General features: G+C 44.1%; 1 pseudogene; it reads right to left on the reverse strand.

Annotated features, from left to right (window-relative positions):
- Positions 1 to 668: 668 nt before the first annotated feature.
- LOC133054761 (zinc finger protein 577-like) lies at positions 669 to 12173 on the reverse strand (annotated as a pseudogene).

Below are 12173 nucleotides of genomic sequence, written 5' to 3' on the forward strand. Positions count from 1 at the left end.
CAGGACTTGTGAATATGCTGTATTATAAAGCAAAGGGGACACAAGTTAGTAGATGGAGTTAAAGATGCTAATTAACTGATTTTAAGATAGGAGATTATTTTGAATTTTCTGGGTGGGCCCAATGTAATCACAAGGGTCCTTAAGTATGGAAGGAGGAGGCAGAAAAATGAGAGATGGAAGAGTTGATCAGTCATCACTGGCCTTAAGGAAGGAAAGGGGCCAAAAGTCACAGAATCTGGGGAGCTTCTAGAAGCTGGGAAAACAAAGAAACCGAGTCTGCTCTAGAACCTCCATAAAGAAATGTGACCCTGCAACAACCTTGTTTTTAAGCCCAGAGAGATGCATTTTGGATTTCAGATCTCTGGACTAATACACTGTGTTATTCTGAAACACTGAGTTTGTGAAAACTGGTTACAGCAGCCACAAGAAATTAATACAGCTGTACTTTTACATTCATTATATTCTGAGGTTTTCACTCCATAGTGCAATTCCTGACGTCTAAGATTTCCTTTACTTAGAAGTCTCTCCCCATTTCCCAAGGTAAAACTGTGATACACAACTTAGTTTGATTTCCTTTTTTTATGGCTTTCAGGGGATTTCTCTTTTCTATGCATTCTTCCACATTTTATAAATGAGTTTTTTCCACTTTCAGCACCTCTAAGGTTGTCTTTCTATCCTTCTCTGACAAGTGAGAAGGTATAATTGATCACTGAAGACCATCCCACTCTTTCCTAAGGTTTCGGTCCCGTGGGAACTCTTTGAAACCCACTGGGATATCACCTCTGGGAAATGGGTTCCCCACGAGAACTACATTTCTGCTCCATGTGATCTCATTGATATTTACTAAGTCTAACTTTTCATAGACATGTTCTCTACGACCACTGCATCCACGGCACTTTTGTCCTGACATCAACTTTTTTCTTTTTTTGGCTGCACCCCACAACAGCCTGTGGGATCTTAGTCCCTTAGTGCAGGGATGGAACCTGCACCTCTTGCACTGGAAGCTTGGAGTCTTAACCACTGAACCACGAGGGAAGTCCGGCATTTCTGCCCTAAGTGAGCACTGATACATAATGAGTGTGGGGAAGATTCTGGCTCAAGGCTTTCCCCCATCTCTGATACCCGAGGATTTTTCTTGCTATGCGGTATCTGTAACACATAAGACACAATTTGTTACTGAAGGGGTGGTCACATTCAGTGCATTTCCGAGGCTTATTCCCTGGGTAAACCCCCGATTATCTACTGAGGCCTGACTTCTTAGAAAAGGCTGGGCCACAATCACCGTTTCTGCCCCTTAGCAGCTCACTGTTTAATAAGGACTGGGTTCCCGAAGACACCATCTCCGCAGGCACTGTGTTCACAGGGCTTTGCTCCTGTAACGAGTTTGCTCAGGCATAAAGAGCTATGACGCCTGGAGGAGGGCTTCTTCAGCTCTGGGGAATCTACAGCTTTCTCTCCCCAGTGAGTCTTCTTATGTTTGATGAGAACATGTGGGCCAACTTTGCCGCATTCACTGCAGCTGTACGGTCTCTCTCTGGTGTGAGTTTGCTGGTGCTGAATGAGCTTTGCCTTACTTCGGAAGGCCTTTTTGCAGTCACTGCACTCATACGGTTTCTCTCCTGTGTGAATTCTCTGATGCTTGGTCAGGTCAGACTTAAAAAAGAAGATTCTTTTGCATTTGCGGCACTCATAGGGCTTCTCTCCTGTGTGGAGTCTCTGATGGGCAATGAGGTAAGCCTTTTGGGAAAAGGCCTTCCCACACACACGGCAGCCATATAGTTTCTCTCCGGTGTGAGAGCACTGATGTCTCTTGGGCCGGCACCTCTGGCTGAAGGCTTTTCCACACTCACCACATCCCACAGGGTTTCTCTCCTGTGTGACTTCTCTGGTGGACCATGAGCTGCGACCTTCTGGAAAAGGTTTTCCCACATTCATTACATTCATGGGGCTTCTCTCCCATATGAGTTCTCTGATGTTCAGTGAGCTGAATCTTCATGAATGCTTTCCCACATGTGCTGCATCTGTGGGGGCTTCTCTCCCCTTTCAGTTGTCTGATGTCTAATGAGCTGTGCCTTCCTGGAGAATGCCTTCCCACACTCACTGCATGCATATGGCTTCTTTCCTGAATAAGTTTTCTGACGGCCACTGAGCGGTGATTTAGTGCTACTGGGTTTCACACAACCATAGTATCTGATTCCACTAAGAGTTTTATTATCCTGGAGGCAGACAGATGATTTTCCATACCCACTGAACCCATCAGAATCCTTTCCTGAGTATCTTCTATTCCCAAAAACTAAACCTAACAGTGACTTCAGACTTTTACAGTGTGAGCCAATCTTACTGTGTCTTTGTGTTAAAGGAACAAGGCTTTTGCATAAATTAAAATTATTTGCATAACTTTGTGGACATTTTTCCAAAGTTATAATCCTGTTTTGGTTTTCTGGGTGCCACTGCATAGGATCAATCTCCCACATTTCTTCTAGGAAAAAGAACAATGAAAACATCCATGATAATTCTAGGGGGGGAATGGAGTATAAAAATGCCATGGTTTAAAAAAAAAAAAAATGCCATGGTTTGAGTTAGCTCTTATAAGATCTCAGTCTAAGAGAAACGTCTACATGGAAGTGTATCCTATGCTCTGTGAAAAAAATGACAGTATTATAAAACAAAATTAAACAGGAACAGCAGTTAGTTAGTGTTAGTCACTCTGTCGTGTCCAACTCTTTGTGACTCCATGGACTGTAGCCCGCCAGGCTCCTCTGTCCACGGAATTCTCTAGACAAGAATACTGGAGTGGGTAGCCACTTCCTTCTCTAAGGGATCTTCCTGACCCAGGACTCGAACCCAGGTATCCTGCATTGCGGGCAGATTCTTTACCATCTGAGCCACCAGGGAAGCCCAAAAGAAGGCACCTGGAATCCATACAGAATGCCTTTTCAATTTTTTTTTGAGGTTGGGGGGGGTGGGGCATGTCCTATGCCATGTGGGACCTCAGTTCCCTGACCAGGGATCGAACCTGTGACCCCTGCAGAGGAAGCATGGAGCCTTAACCACTGGACTACCACAGAAATAACAGAGCCAAATAGGGAAGACTCAAGGTAACTGAAAGGCAGAGCAATATGGTAGCACCTAAACAAAACGCATGGGGAGGAAAAGGATTCACCAGGAGGAAAAATGATCTCATTCATGAAACTGAAGGAAAAAGGATTTCACAGGATAATTACTTTGGATGCAGGTAAAATGCAGCATGAGAGGGCAGATTAGACTATAGAAAGAGAGTTGTCAACCCAGGAATATCTGTCAGAGAGCTTAAATCTTCTCTATGTGTGAACACACACTCTGAGGGCGAAGACAGTATCTGGGAGAACAAAGGATTCTGGTCTCACACACAGGAAGTAGAGTACTACAGGCCAGCGGCCCTGGTGGCTGGCAACACGCAGAGGGTTAGAGTGTAGGTCAGACATTAGCAGGAGTCAACCTGGGACCCTCCAGCAGAGAACAGAAAGCTGAGGCCCTGAGACTGAGTCAAACTTTTAACAGAAGATTAACAACAAAAACCATAACCTGAAAGTTGGGGAAGCGGAGGGTCAAGCAGTAGACAGAGGTCCCCTGGGAGACAAGGTGTGTGTGGTTTTCAGATGAATGAAGGTGAGGTGGGTTGTCAGGGAGGGAGAACAGCTCTGTCAAAAGGGGAGGTGATACTGCAGAGGCAGGGAGCAGTGCTAAGCGCAAAGCAATCTGTATGGGTGGTGAGAGCGACCTCATAGTGAGGAAGGTGGAGGACAGGAAGTGAGCCCCTGCAGACAAAGCAAAGGACAAGGCATGAGGGAGCATGCCGGGAGGCACGGAACCAGCTTAAGACCTCCAGGTCTTGGATGACACAGACCACAGTAAGATCCAGAAAACTGTAAAAAAGAAGACATCATCCTTTAATAGCAGGCAAAGAAGAAGAGCCCTAATAAAAACATGCAGAAAGGTGTTAGGCTATTGGGCCACCAACTGGTATCAGGGAAGTTCTCTAGATAACATTTCAGAAGTGTTAACCTGTCACTGACTAACTGAATTTTCATGTCGTTTCTTCCCACCTTCTTGGTTTGTGCTTACTCACCTGGGCAGGCTGGACTCAGGGCTGCTCCCTTGACCTTCCACGGGGGTCGTCCTTGTTCCAACTGAAAGAGTGAATCTGGTTTGGGAGCCTGATATCCTGTAAATGGGAAATCACGGGATGGCTGGTGCTGAGCATTTGAGCCAGGGTGATCTACGAGAACTGTAGAAAATTTGATTTCGGGGACCACATCCTTTGTATTTTGGTAAAGTAAAAACCTTTAACTTAGAAAGGGAGAACATGCATTCTAGGACCTACAGTGCTTTAGTCCCACCCATAAAATACAACATTCCAGGAACCCTATAGATTTCACTGAATGAGGAAGAAAAAGCAACTGACTATAATGCTGTCTGCTGGGCTGCACCCTGCAGTCCTCTAAGCCCCAGACTCATCCAAGTTCAAACCACAGAAAAAGAGCCTGGAGTCAGGGACAGAGACGTCAATGGTTTAACGGAGGGAGGAGCTTACTTGTCTGATGCAAAGTCCTGGAGCAACACCCCACTGTGTGTGGTACGTGGCAGGCAGGACATGGTGGCAGTCTTTGCTGGGGTGAGGGGTGCATTACCAGTTACACGGGAAATTGATGTCAGGTTGACTCATTTGGTTACCAGGGAAACCAGCAGAGGGGCACACCCATCACCACCCCTGCGATAAGCTCTCATAGTGGAGACATTCTGATCTAAAGCTAGAATGGGCATTAGCCGGGGCTGGGGTAAGTCTGTAGATGGGGAGGTCAGTCACTTGAGTAGGGTGGAGGCGAAGCAGGCATGGCTTGAGCCAGAGACGGACAGAGAGCAGGAGAACCGCCATCCCGGGTGGCCCGAGCACATGCTGCCCTTACCTACTGACACTAGGTTGCAGTAGTTCTCCAACATGACGTCCCAGCACAGGGCCTTCTGAGATGGGCCCAGGAGCTGCCACTCCTCCTGGCTGAAGCCCACAGCCACGTCCTCGAATGACACAGAGCCCTGTAATAACAAATCCCAGCGCAATTTGCAGTGGAATATGTGATGTGGAAAAAAAGAGTAAGAACATGTTCTTTTATTTTTTTATAAATCAGCAGAGACCTCATTTTTATTTTATTCTTTGGCCGTACGACACAGCTCATGGGATCTCAGTTCCCTGATCAGGGACTGAACCTGGATCACAGCAGTGAAAGCCCAGAATCCTAACCACTAGACCACCACAGAAGTCTCAGGAACACATTCTGTTTATCTTCCCCATGATAAATCATGTGCACTGTGGCTGTGGCTATTTCACAGAGGATAGACCATGTGTCTTTTTTAAAGAAAATCTGTATTTATTTATTTATTTTTGTGCTGTGTCTTTGTTGCTGCATGGGCTTTTCTCTAGCTGTGGGGGCCACTCCCTAGCTGTGGTGTGTGGGCCTCTCAGGGTCACGGCTTCCCTTGTTGCAGAGCACAGGCTCTAGGCCAGAGGGCTTTAGCAGTTGCGCCTCCCGGGTTCCAGAGCACATGCTCAGTAGTTGTGGTGCTCGGGCCTAGCTCTGTAGCAATGTGGGATCTTCCTGGCCCAGGGATTGAACCTGTGTCCCCTGCGTTGGCAGGCAGGTTCTTTACCAATGAGCCACCAGGGAAAGCCCGTGACTGTGTCTTAGTCCACTTGGGTTGCTATAAATAAAATACCACAGACTGGGTAGCTTATAAAAACAAATTTATTTCTCACAGTTGTGGCAGCTGGGAAGTCTGGGATCAAAGGCCATAATGGCCACATTTTAGTGTGGGCCCGCTCCCTGGTTCACAGAGGGCACCTTTTCACTGGGTTCTCATAGGGAAGGGTGAGGGATCCCTGTGTGTTCTCTCTTATAAGGACACTCATCCCATTTGTGAAGACCTCACCCTCATGACTGACCTACACACCTCCAAATGCCTCCACCTCCTAATACCATCATCTTTGAAGGGTTAAAATGTCAACATACGAACTGTGGGGGCACACAAAACTCAAACCACAGCCCTGCGGAATTCTACAAATTAGTCCTTCCCAGCCTAGAAAAGAACTAAGATAATATTTGCACAGAAATAAAAGACACTGTGCAGTTAAGAATGCCTTTGTTCATATGAGTGAAAAATCTGTTATTAATTTAGATGTCTATCAGAGGCAGACAGGGTATCCTATACCTCCATGCTATGAAATATTATGCAAACGTTAAAATCAATGAGATGGATTTAAATATACTAGTATCAATGATCTTCAAGGCATTCTCTTAAATGAAAAGAATCAAGCCCCCAAATAGTATATTGTCTCATCCCAGACATGTGAAAAACTCTAATATATTCAGCTACACATCTATAAGTTTACATATGTATGCATATAGAAATGCATATATTAAGATATATGTAAATTAATATAAATATAGATATATGTTACCAAACATGAATTTGATGGGAGACCCAAATTATTAACATGCTACTCTTTGGTGAGAAAAAGGTACAAGAGGATATTCTCTTTTGATGCAAAGACTTTTGTGTGCTTAAACCTCGTGCACGTGAATGGAGCTATGAATTAAAAATACAAAGATCAAACCAAGAATAATTGGCTCTGACTTCATTTTCTGAAACTGGGTTTAAGAAGTTATAAGGGAAGAATCTGCTTCTATTTTAAGATTTTAGCCTAAGCTTACTGTACAGCAGATCCTAATTTTTATTAACATATACCCTTCTCAGGGCTTTCCTGGTGGCTCAGACGGTAAAATATCTGCCTGCAATGGAGGACACCAGGGTTCAGTCCCTGGGTTGGGAAGATCCTCTAGAAAAGGGAATGGCTACCCACTCCAGTATTCTTGCCTGGAGAATTCCACAGACAGAGGAGCCTGGTGGGCTACAGTCCATGGGAGTCCCAAAGAGTCTGACACTACTGAGTGACCATCACTTTCACTTTTCACTTCATACTGCTCTCATTTCACCAGACTGCTTTTTAGAAGCTTCCACACGCCCCCTGGGAAACAAAGGAGTAAAACAGATAACACAAACCTCACCTGGACCTTGTTCATCTTCTCCAGTTCTTAAGAAAGGGGGCGTAACTCCAGGGTGTGTTCTGTCTTCTCTCTTTCCAGACCTGCCTGGAGGTTATGGTCAGGGATCTCAGGTCAGGCTGCTGCCAGAATCCATGATCTCCCAAGACTGGAGCCTCCTTCTTCTATTACTGAAGATGGTCCTGTAGACTAGAACCTGTGGATTCAAGAGCAAATTCAATGACTGAACCTGTGGCCACAGCTCTCCCTAGCCACGAGTAATCACTCTAACAGAATGTCCCAATAGTTCAAGTCTCTTTAACTCCCTGAAAGCTTTTCTATCACGGGAATGGGTCCCACAGAAACATATGAAATGGGTGAGATGAATGCCTTTTTTGACAAAGTTGGAAGAGAGTGAAAGTGGAAGAGAAGATGGGAAATAAAAACCAGCTCATGGTCTTGTCCATGGCTAAGATCTCACAGAGATCCAGTTCAGGAAAAATGAAGTACAAAAATGTTGGCTCTATAAACAACAAGGTCTTACTGTATAGCACAGGGAACTATATATTCAGTACTTTACAATAAACAGTACTGGAAAAGAATATAACAGAACGTGCTGCTAAGTCGCTTCAGTCGTGTCCAACTCTGTGTGACCCCTGAGACGGCAGCCCACCAGGCTCCACCGTCCCTGGGATTCTCCAGGCAAAAATACTGGAGCGGGCTGCCATTTCCTTCTCCAATGCATGAAAGTGAAAAGTGAAAGTGAAGTCGCTCAGTTGTGTCTGACTCTTCGCGACCCCATGGACTGCAGCCCACCAGGCTCCCCTGCCCATGAGATTTTCCAGGAAAGAGTACTGGAGTGGGTTGCCATTGCCTGTACATATATATAATATAGTGGAGTAGGAAATGGCAACCCATTCCAGTTTCTTGCCTGGAGAGGCAAGAGAATTCCATGGACAGAGAAGCCTGATGGTTACAGTCCACGGGGTTGCAAGAATCAAGACATGACTGAGCAATAAAAAGAAATGAGATGGTAAAGAATCCACCTGCAATGCAGGAGACCTGGGTTCAGTCCCTGAGTAGGGACGATTCCCTGGAGAAGGGAATGGCTACCCACTCCAGAACTCTTGCCTGGAGAATTCCACAGAGGAGCCTGGGGGGCTACAGTGCATGGGGTCACAAAGAGGCAGGCACAACTGAGGAACTAACAATTTCTTTTACTTTCACACAGTGGAATACTAATAGCAATGAAAAGAAATGATCTATTGCTATATGCAATAACTTAGATGAATTTCACAACAAAATATTGAACATAAGAAGCCAGACACAAGAGAACAGGTAATGTATGATTCCACTTACATAAAGTTAATAGGCAAATTTAATATGTTTTTAGGAAAGTAACTGCCTCTGGAGTGGAGGGAGATTAGGAGGTGGAGGCTTCTAGGGCATTAGAATACTCTCTTCATTTTTTTTAGCCATGCTGTTTGGCATGTGAGATCTTAGTTTCCCAACCAGGGATGCCCAGGAATTGAACCCATGCCTCTGTAGTGGTAGGGCAGAGTCTTAACCACTGGACTGCCAAGGAAGTCCCTATAATATTCTGTTCTTTTTTTATTTGGTTTTTATTTCTGTAATATTCTAGTCTTTAATTTTGGGTGTTAACACTTGAAAAAAGCTTTTAAAGAAAAGTACAGATCAGTTTCACTTATACATTTTCACAATCTTTTTTTTTAATTTCAAGCAAAAGAAGGAACAGTAATTTAAACCTCAGGTACAAAAAACCCCCACAGAAAACCGTATACTCAGGGACTCCCCTGGTGGTTCAGTGCTTAAGAGGCTGCCTGCCAATGCAGGGGACATGGGTTCAATCCACGGTCCAGAAAGATTCCACATGCCTTGGGGCAACTAAGCCCAGGCACACCAACTTCTGAGCCCGTGTACCTAGAGTTCATGCTCTGCGACAAGAGAAGCCACCTCAGTGAGAAACCCCGTGCACCACAACTAGAGGGCAGATTCTACTTGCCACACCAGAGAAAGCCCATGTGCAGCAATGAAGACCCAGTGCAGCCATAGATAAACACAATTTTAAAAATTGAAAAAAAAAAAAAAAAAAAAAGAACAGCATAATCAAACTCCACACATCCATCCATCGTGTGACTTCAACAATTATCAACTCAAATCTAATTTGTTTTATCTACACCCCCACCACCACTGGATTATTCTGAAGCAAATCCAAGACACTTTTTGATTTCTAGGTGCAAAAATATTTGGCAAAATATAAGCAAACAGAATTCAGTCCCATGTTAAAAGAACAAATCATTATGAACAGGTATGGTTTCTTCCAGGAATATAAAATATTGAGAAATCTTGCAACATAAAGAAAATTTTAAAGAGAGAGAGAAATTATCAATGAAAATAAAATTAAAAAGCCTTTTGAGGGGACTGTAATGTACAGCATGGTGATTATAGTTAAATACTGTATTATAACCTGGATTCGACCCCTGAGTTGGGCAGGACAACCCATTCCAGTATTCTGGCCTGGAGAATCCCCATGGAGAGCAGAGCCTGGTGGGCTACAGTCTATGGGTTCACAAAAAGTCAGACATGACTGAGCAACTAAGCACATACACTTGAAAGTTAACAAAAAAAAAAGTAGATTTTCAGTGTTCTCACCACTAAGAAGAAATGGTAATTATGTCACATGATGCAGATGTTGGCTAACTTATGGTGGTGATCATTTTGTAATACGTAAGTGTATTAAATAAACACAACTGTACACCTTTAAACTTACAGAATGTTCTATGTCAATAACATCTCAATAAAGTGGGTGGGAAGGCTTTAGGAAAGATTAATAACTTGATAAAGTGCAGGTACCATTTATTCAGACTATTAAATACTACGCTTTGTACTCAAAGAACTTTTGCTCATTTCATCTTTCTAACAGCTATGAAAATGGGAATTATGACAGCTTTTTTCACAATTGATGAAGCCTGACTCAGAGATTAACCTACCCAAGTCAGAGGGAGAAGCAGGTTTTTCTTACTCCAGTCCATAAACTTGCCACCTGGCCAACTCTATTTGCAGATGACAAAGATGCTCAACTAGAAAACATAAAGAAATCAATTTGAAGGAATCAATTAGTAATATCATGAGTGGAATGAGGTGACAAAATAAGTATATCTTTTATATTTTTACTCTTGTGCATTACATAAAATTAGAAGACACAAAAAAGAGGGAGCGGGGTCATACGGGAAAAAAATGACACTATTTACAGTTACAACAAAAGTATAACCCGTTTACAAACAAACATAATAAAACATGTCCAAAACACATATAGAAAAATCACAGCTCGTCAAAGAAACAAAAAAACTTGAGTTAAAAGGAATCCATTTATACGTTCCTAAAAGTGTAGTACCTACATCTGTATCGCTTCTTCTCAAATTAAAATACCCACTTGATGGAACATAACTGCAATAGTTTTTTGTTTTTTGGCTTTTTTTAAGTTTTTTAAAAGGAAATAAAACTTTCAAATGGTTATGATAGGACATTAGATTAAAAGGTATAAAATCATACCAATACCTACACACCTGATCCCAACGCCAAAAATGAAATATACTAAACTTTAACAAGAGTTGTTTTCTGGAGGAGTGTTTAAAGCGTGTTAGTTGCTCAGTTGTGTCTGACTCTTTGCCAACCCATGGACTGTAGCCTGCCAGGCTCCTCTGTCCATGGGAGTTGCCAAGCAAGAATACTGGAAAGTGAAAGTTGCTCAGTTGTGCCGAACTCTTTGCGACAGTCCATGGAATTCTCCAGGCCAGAATACTGGAGTGGGTAGCCTTCCCCTTCTCCAGGGGATCTTCCCAACCCAGGGATCGAACCCAGGTCTCCCATATTGCAGGCGGATTCTTTACCAGCTGACCCATAAGGGAAGCCCAAGAATACTGGAGTGGGTTGCCGTTCCCTTCTCCAAGGGATTTTTCCCACCCAGGAATCGAACCTCGGTCTCCTGCATTGGCAGGTAGACACTTTACTGCTGAGTACCAGGGAAGCCCTGATTTTAGGATGAACCTGAAAACGTATTTTCAACAGGAATATATAATAAACATGGATGCAAGACCAGAAACTCCACATCTAAAATTAAACATGCAATAAGCTCCCCAAACGCTGTCCCTAACGCGGACACGAGTTCCAATCCCCCAACCAGACACCCCAAATGTTACTCTCCAGAAAAGACCTCCCAATTTGTCCTGCTGTTAATCATGTTCAAGACACAGCAAAGCCAAACAAACTGAAAGGTTGGAGTCTGGAACAGAGAAAGGTTTATATCAAGGCCTTGCAATGAGACAAGACGGCTCTTGCCCTAAAAAGCCCTTAACTCCCTGAAGGGATCTGGCAAAGCACTTTTAAAAGCCAGGTGAGGGATGGGGTTCTCAGGATCTAAGATCAGCTTGTGCACAATTCTTTAATTGGCTAATAGTGAGGTAGCAGGGTGGTTTTACAGGGGTTAATGGTATCAGTCCTTAGGCTGCAGGAGGCCTGGGGTTCTGTGCTCTACCTCACTGAATAGCTTATTAATATCTTTTCTTTGTTGGAGAGGGGTAGGTTTTTTTCTTTTTAACCTCTGCAAAACAACTCATGAAACGTACATTAAATACTACTATCTAGGTACTTCAGAGAGGAACTGAAGCAGAGGATATGAGGGAAGGCCTCTGCCAGGAAGGCCTGGTGGCGTCCAGCTAGGTTACAGATCCAACACAGTAACCCGTGTGCTCCCCCACCAGGGAAAACTCTCAACACGAATCCCCGGGTTGGTCCACAAACACAAAAGGCAGCAGGCTGCAAGACCACTCGCTTCACCCCAACGCCTACCCCTACGCAATCTGGAACAACAACAACAAACACCCTAAGCCGCTCTCCCTGGCCCTGAAACACGCCCAGAACTCAACACTGACCTGATGGATGCCTTCTGTCTTCACCGCTGGAGGCAAATCACGGAACAGCTGTTTTAAAACCAGGCGACCACCCTCTGAAGCAGACACGACCCCGCGAAGATGAAAGGATGGCGGCCGACGAGGTTCACAAGCAGAGGTTCCAGAG

The sequence above is a fragment of the Dama dama genome, chromosome 4, assembly GCF_033118175.1.
Source record: "Dama dama isolate Ldn47 chromosome 4, ASM3311817v1, whole genome shotgun sequence".
Taxonomy (NCBI): domain Eukaryota; kingdom Metazoa; phylum Chordata; class Mammalia; order Artiodactyla; family Cervidae; genus Dama; species Dama dama.